This window comes from Trifolium pratense, linkage group LG5, assembly GCF_020283565.1.
Source record: "Trifolium pratense cultivar HEN17-A07 linkage group LG5, ARS_RC_1.1, whole genome shotgun sequence".
NCBI classification, from domain to species: Eukaryota; Viridiplantae; Streptophyta; class Magnoliopsida; order Fabales; family Fabaceae; genus Trifolium; species Trifolium pratense.
Genome location: NC_060063.1, coordinates 1,432,219 through 1,439,939, shown reverse-complemented (window position 1 = coordinate 1,439,939; position 7,721 = coordinate 1,432,219). Strand labels below are relative to the sequence as shown.

The window sequence follows — 7,721 nt, the reverse complement described above, 5'->3', positions numbered from 1 at the left end:
TTGTGCAGGCCCCCGTCAATTCCCTAATTCTACTCATCCGCTACCTACGACTTTCTCGCGCGCCCTATTTTTACTAATTCGCTACTTAAAAGTTTCTCGCGCATCCTAATTCTACTCATCCGCTACCTATATAGTAGTTAATCCCGGAGCGGAGCGGCCAGCTCCAAAATTGGGATAGCCGATTATTTAATTTTTTTTTAAAATTACATAAATAATACTATAAAACATTCATCAATTAAACTAATGTAAAATTAAACAAACATCTCGAAATCCATAAAACATTCATAAATAAAAAATTCAAAACACAAATACTAAGTCTTGATCATAAAAAATTCAAAACACAAATACTAAGTCTTGATCAAACATTACAGTGGAGCACAATAACCAATATATAGTTTTGAAGCATCAGATGAGACTATTCCAAACTGAACCTCTAGGCAAGCATCAGATGAGGTATCCATAAAACATTCATAAATAAAAAATTCAAAACACAAATACTAAGTCTTGATCATAAAAAATTCAAAACACAAATACTAAGTCTTGATCAAACATTACAGTGGAGCACAGTAACCAATATATAGTTTTGAAGCATCAGATGAGACTATTCCAAACTGAACCTCTAGGCAAGCATCAGATGAGGTATTCTCATCTTGTTCTTCGCTCTTCCCTCATCTGTATCTCACCTCTTTTTCTGCAAACCAAACCGAAGGTAAGATAATACCCTAAATGATGACTTAACCAAAATCCAAATATTGTTATCAAGTAACCATTCTACCTTAGATGACAATAATGACATGATATAAATAATCTTACAGCTGCTAGTACTACATGCGTACTTTTAATGCAGGCAAGCAAATAGTTTGACAAAATTACTTCTCATGAAACATGGCATGCAACATTTAGTAGTAAATCTAGACTATGTTACGTAGGCAATGAGTAAATGAATCTATTGAAAAAAAGGTAAGAGTAAGAACTGTTAGAGTCACATAGCTTGCAGGCCAAGTCATTGTATAGTTGGCCTTGTGGCGCGCGCGTTAGTGGGCTTGCCTTGACAATGGGCCAAGTCTGCTAGGCCTGTGTATGTGTATCTCCCTATATAAGGAGAGATTGTATTGTTGGAATTATTAATGAGAATACAAACCCCTTGTTTACAACATTTGGTATCAAGGAGCCTTTCACTAAGACTTGTTTGTTCAAAAGTTTGTTACAGTTTGTTACAACGGTGCAACCGTTTTCTGTTACTCTTCTTCCTCATTCTTTCTTCGATTCTTGCTCTCTAAGCTTCATCCATGGCGGATCACCCTTCGTTTATGCCTCCTTCCATTCCTAAATTCGACGGTTTCTATGATCATTGGGCCGAATTGATGGAAAATCTACTGCGTTCGAAAGAATACTGGAGTTTGATTGAGAATGGAGTTGTGGTAGCTCCTGCAAATGCTACACCAGATCAAATCAAAGCTGCTGAAGAAAGTAAATTGAAAGATCTGAAGGTAAAGAACTACCTCTTTCAATCTATTGATCGCTCCATACTTGAAACCATTCTTGTACGAGGCACTTCTAGAGATATTTGGGAATCTATGAGAAGAAAGTATCAAGGTTCTAATAAGGTGAAACGTGCTCAATTGCAATCATTGAGGCGTGATTTTGAGATTCTTTGTATGAAAGAGGATGAATCAGTCACAGAGTTCTTTGCAAGAACCCTTGCTATTGCCAACAAGATGACATCACATGGTGAAAGATTGACTGATGGCAACATTGTTGAGAAAATCTTGAGATCAATGACTTCCAAATTTGAGTATGTTGTATGCTCAATTGAGGAATCACATGATGTTACCACCATGTCCATTGATGAACTTCAGAGTAGTTTACTTGTTCATGAAGGCAGGATGAAGATTCACAAGGTTAAGGAGGAAGAGCAGGCTCTGAAGGTGTCTAACTCCAATCTTGGAAGAGGGTCTGCAAATTCAAGAGGTAGGGGTCGTACCAGCTCAAGAGGGCGTGGGAGAGGTAGATCAGCTGCAAGTACCTCAAAAGAATTTGTAGAATGCTACAGATGTCATAAGCTTGGACACTATCAGAATGAGTGTCCAACTTGGGAGGAAAATGCAAATTTTGCTGAATTTGATGAGCATGAAGAAATGTTGATGATGGCTCAGAATCAATCAAATGTCAATACTAATCAGGTTTGGTTCCTAGACTCTGGCTGTAGCAATCATATGATTGGCACCAAAGAATGGTTATTTGACTTTGATGATACGTTTCGTGAGACTGTTAAGCTTGGTGATAACTCTACAATGTCTGTGATGGGTAAAGGAAATGTGAAAATAAGCTTGCAAGGCAAAATTAGTGTCATCACTGATGTATACTATCTACCAAATCTGAGAAACAATTTGTTAAGCATAGGGCAGCTACAACAAAAGAATCTCACAATTGTCTTTAGCAAAGATACCTGCAAGATATTTCATGAAGAAAGAGGCTTGATTGTGTCAACTCCCATGACAGTCAATAGAATGTATATTCTACTTTGTCCAGTTATCACTCCAAGCTGCTTGAAAACAGCTCATGACAGTGAGGGATCTCTTTGGCATCATAGGTATGGCCATTTGAGCTTCAAAGGCCTACACACACTTGCAAAGAAAGATATGGTCAATGGATTACCCCTACTGCAAGAAAGTCAAGAATTGTGTAGTGATTGTGTAATTAGCAAGCAACACAGAGATTCAATCCCTAAAACATCATCATGGAGAGCCACTGAGAAGCTTGAATTGGTTCATTCAGATATATGTGGTCCCATCACACCCACTTCTAATGGAGGTTGTAGATACTTCATTACTTTTACAGATGATTACAGCAGGAAAACATGGACTTATCCTTTAAAAGAGAAGTCAAGTGCTCTTGCTGTGTTTAAAAGGTTCAAAGCATTAGTTGAAAATGAGTCAAATCAGTCAATTAAGTGTCTTAGAACAGATAGAGGTGGGGAATTCCTTTCTGATACTTTTAATGAATTTTGCAGTGAGTATGGCATCAAAAGGCAATTGACTACAGCCTATACTCCTCAACAGAATGGAGTTTCTGAGAGAAAGAATAGAACATTGATGAATGTAGTCAGAAGTATGCTAAATGGAAGAAATGTACCTAAGAGGTTTTGGCCAGAAGCAGTAGTTTGGGCTACTTATGTGATCAACAGAAGCCCTACCTTGTCTGTGAAGAACATGACACCTGAGGAAGCTTGGAGAGGTACAAAACCTTCTGTTTCTTTCTTTAAAGTGTTTGGATGTTTAGGGTATGTGCATGTACCAGATGTCAAAAGAAAGAAGTTGGATGCAAAAGGAATTAAGTGTGTTCTTTTAGGTGTGAGTGAAGAGTCAAAAGCCTATAAGCTCTATGATCCCATTCAAAAAAAGATTATCATCAGTAGAGATGTTGTGTTTGATGAGAATCAAGGTTGGAATTGGGATGAGAAGAACACAAGTAAAGTAGTAGAAGATTATCAAAGCATTGATCTTGAAGTAACTGAACCAATGGTTGGAGCAGATGAGCCAACTAGTTCAGTGAACAATGGAAATCATGCTGGTGAAGAGAATGATCAAGAAGATCATGATGACAATAGTAGTACTGATGAAGAAGAGACTTCATTACCTCCAAGAACTAGAAAGCCACCTGGCTGGACTAGAGACTATGTCACAGATTTAAATAGTCAAGAGGAATTGCAGAATTTAGCTGCTTTTTGCAACAATGAAGACCCAATTTCCTATGATGAGGCAGTAAAAGTTAAGGGCTGGAAACAAGCTATGGATCAGGAAATAGAATCCATTGAGAAGAACAATACTTGGGAGCTGGTAGATCTTCCAAAAGGAGTTAAGAAAATTGGTGTGAAATGGGTCTATAAGACAAAATATAATGAACATGGAGAGGTTGAAAAGCTTAAAGCAAGGTTAGTGGCCAAAGGATATACTCAGCAATATGGAGTTGACTTTAATGAGGTATTTGCCCCTGTTGCTAGATGGGATACTATTAGAGCAATTCTTGCTGTTGCAGCTTCAAAAGGCTGGCCTGTGAACCAACTTGATGTGAAAAGTGCATTTTTGCATGGAGAATTAGTTGAAAATGTGTTTGTTGATCAACCTCCAGGTTATGATAAACAAGATGGTAAGGTGTATAAACTCAAAAAGGCATTGTATGGTCTTAAGCAAGCACCAAGGGCTTGGTACAGCAAGATAGAATCCTATTTTACAGAAGAGAACTTTGAGAAATGCCCTCATGAACACACATTGTTCATGAAATATGATGGAAAGGGAAATGTGCTAATTGTGAGCATATATGTAGATGATTTGATTTTCACTGGAAGTAGTGTCCTCATGTTTGAAGAATTTAAACATTCCATGGAAAGAAAGTTCTCTATGACAGACTTAGGAAGGATGAGGTTCTTCCTTGGAGTGGAAGTTATGCAATCTGATCATGGAATTTTCATTTATCAGCAGAAGTATGCAAAAGATCTTTTGATGAGGTTTAACATGGCACAATGCAATAGTGTGAACAGCCCTATAGTGCCTGGTAACAAATTGACAAAAGATCAAGATGGATCCATTGTTGATGCTACAAACTACAGGCAGATAATTGGTTGTCTGATGTATTTACTAGCTACCAGACCTGATCTTACCTTTTCAGTCTGCTTGATTGCAAGATACATGGAAAAGCCTAAGGAAGCTCATTTGATGGCTGCAAAAAGAGTGATGAGGTATCTCAAAGGGACACTGAACCTTGGTATTTTGTACAAAAGAGGTGAAGCTTTGAAGTTGCAGGGTTGGTCTGATAGTGACTATGCAGGAGACTTTGATGATAGGAAAAGTACATCTGGTTATGTCTTTATGCTTGGCTCAAGCCCTATATCATGGTCATCAAAAAAGCAAGCTATTGTTACATTGTCAACTACTGAAGCAGAATTTGTGGCAGCCACTGCTTGTGCCTGTCAAGGAATTTGGCTAAGAAGAATTCTTGAGCAACTGAATCAGCAGCAAGATTGTACTGTTATACATTGTGACAATAGCTCCTCCATCAAGCTTTCTATGAATCCAGTTTTGCATGGCAGGTCTAAACACATTGATGTGAGGTTCTATTTTCTGAGAGACTTGACCAAGGATGGAGTGGTGAAGCTCATTCATTGCAGCACTCAAGATCAGATAGCAGACATTATGACCAAGGCTTTAAAGCTTGAGTCATTTTGCAAGTTCAGAGAGAGGCTTGGCCTTTGTGATGTTCACAGTTTGGCTTAAGTTTGGCTTAAGTCCTGAGTTTTTTCAGTCTTATTCATGTTGTTTTTTGTGTTTGTTTGATGTAAACTGTATAGGATGTTCAGTTTAGGGGAGTGTATGTTAGAGTCACATAGCTTGCAGGCCAAGTCATTGTATAGTTGGCCTTGTGGCGCGCGCGTTAGTGGGCTTGCCTTGACAATGGGCCAAGTCTGCTAGGCCTGTGTATGTGTATCTCCCTATATAAGGAGAGATTGTATTGTTGGAATTATTAATGAGAATACAAACCCCTTGTTTACAACAAGAACAAAGCATACATAATTTATAGTATTATAGTAAACATAAAAGAAGAATAAGAAATTCCAAAAAAATCATTTTCCTTTGTACATGATAGACATAAGAGTACAATAATATGGAAACCATACAAAGCATCACTGTTCCGACAATAACTGTTCCGACAATAAGGGTATCATCAGATTTAAGCAGCAATTTCTATTAAAACCAAGTTAATTTGGACTTGTGTTTTAGGACAAACAAAGTTCTGGTATCACTTCTTCTTCATCATTTATTCATTACTATTTACCATATAAAAGCCAAAACATATTAATTGGTATATACTGTTAAAGAAATCCCACATCGCTTGCGAGAAGGCCTGAACAAATGTTTACAAGTAAGAGTCAATCCCCACCTTACAAACCAAAACTCAATTCTAAAATATACCATAAAAATATATTAGTGTTTGCATCAAACTAAAATCCAAAACATATTAAAAATACCTGCCGTAGTTTTGGTGGTGGTTTTTCTCGAGCTGCCTTGCCATCATGTACACATTACACGGAGGAGTATTTAGCAACATCGTCTTCTCCTTAAGTGTCATGTTGGACATTATGAATACTTGTCTTTGATCAGAAACTTTATTGTTCTCCAAAAGTGCCCACAATTCTTTATCGATCCTCTCTTCAGGCTCAGGATCGTATTCTGAGACCTGGGGCAGAAAGACAGATGGAGTTGTGGTCGACTGACGCCGACGAATCGGTCCTCCTGCTCCTCCTGAAGACCCACTTGGTCTTCGTCCCGAAGACTGGCCACTATCAAAACTATGATTGTGTCATAGAAGTGTCGTTGGAATAACCATTGTGTGGGTCTTAAACAGATCATTGCATTTGTTAGCAAGTTTCTGGTAGAAAACAGGGGCATCATGTTAGTCACTCCATTCTGAAACTAATAGCATACTTAAAAGCATACAGTCCACTCACAACCATTTCTAAAAAATTGCATCATGGGGATGTAAATAATAAGAGAGCTGCTATATGTCACGAGAGCTACATCACGAGTTGATCACGAATGGCATTAATGGTATTTTATTTCTTTCCTATATAAATTAACACCGCCCCAATATTTCTTTCCTATACCTTCAAAACAAAACAAAAAACACCGACCCAATAGTATACCCTCCACCCACTCCTTCCATAGCTTCAGCTTCTGTTATTGCAAATAAAAAGACTAATTCTAAAAAACCATTGAATTAATGACATAGATCTTTGTAAAGAATGAGAATTTTCTTAGAAACATAGCTTCTATCTTCATGTAAAGGTACCATTAATGTTTAAAAACTTAACTCCAACATACAAGAAACCAAACAAGCCACCACAGCGGCGCAGGTGCATGGCAGATGAGCAATTTTTTCCTTTGAACTCTTATCAAAGAAGAGAGAGAGGGGGCTTTTGTAAATAAAAAAAATTAAGAAACTAAATATTTATTAAAATAAAAACAGAGAGAAATTGAATAAATTAGGCAAGTCGTTAAACAATAAAAATTACAAATAGATACCATGTCATTCGTGATACACGCTCGTGATGCAAAATGCAAATGTCGTGATATAAAGCATTTTCCAAATAATAAAACACTATAAGATAGAAATTTGTTACCTCTAATTAATCAAAGAAATTACAGTCGATGATGAACACAAAAATAAGTCATTGTTCTATAAATCAGTAGCTTCAACTCCAGCAACAAGATCTTGGGCAAAGGATATGGTAGCAATAGCATGGTAGTAGGAAGAACTAAAGAGATGGAGAAAGGTAGTGGTAGTGAAGACTTTTGAGATTGGAGATTTATGGACAAGTTTTGGGGTTATATATAGGTGTGCAGAAGAAACGTGTTAGAGAGTAGAGAGAATAAGTCATTCATTATTGCAATGTTGCAATGTTGAGATTGTTAGAAATAATATAAAACCATTGATATGGCTCTATCCTAACACCTTAAGGTTTTGGGATAATCGGTTATTTGACATGGTATCAGAGCCTCTATGACTAAGTGGTCTAGAGTTCGATCCCCGCTCCCCTCACTTTCTAATTAAAAAAGTGGAATTTAAGCATATGGTAGGTGGGCCTATGCATTATCCACACTTCAAGCCCAAGTGGGCTCTTGCGTGAGGGGGCGTGTTAGAAATAATATAAAACCATTGATATG

At 37.4% G+C, this 7,721-nt stretch overlaps 1 long non-coding RNA gene across 1 annotated transcript; it reads right to left on the bottom strand.

Moving 5' to 3' along the window:
* Positions 1 to 396: 396 nt before the first annotated feature.
* Positions 397 to 7,447, bottom strand: LOC123885142. The gene is made up of 3 exons (XR_006801087.1): positions 7,178 to 7,447; positions 6,026 to 6,426; positions 397 to 691 (listed from the first exon to the last, which is right to left on the bottom strand). It is a non-coding gene; the product is annotated as an uncharacterized LOC123885142 (long non-coding RNA).
* Between the last annotated feature and the right edge of the window lie 274 nt (positions 7,448 to 7,721).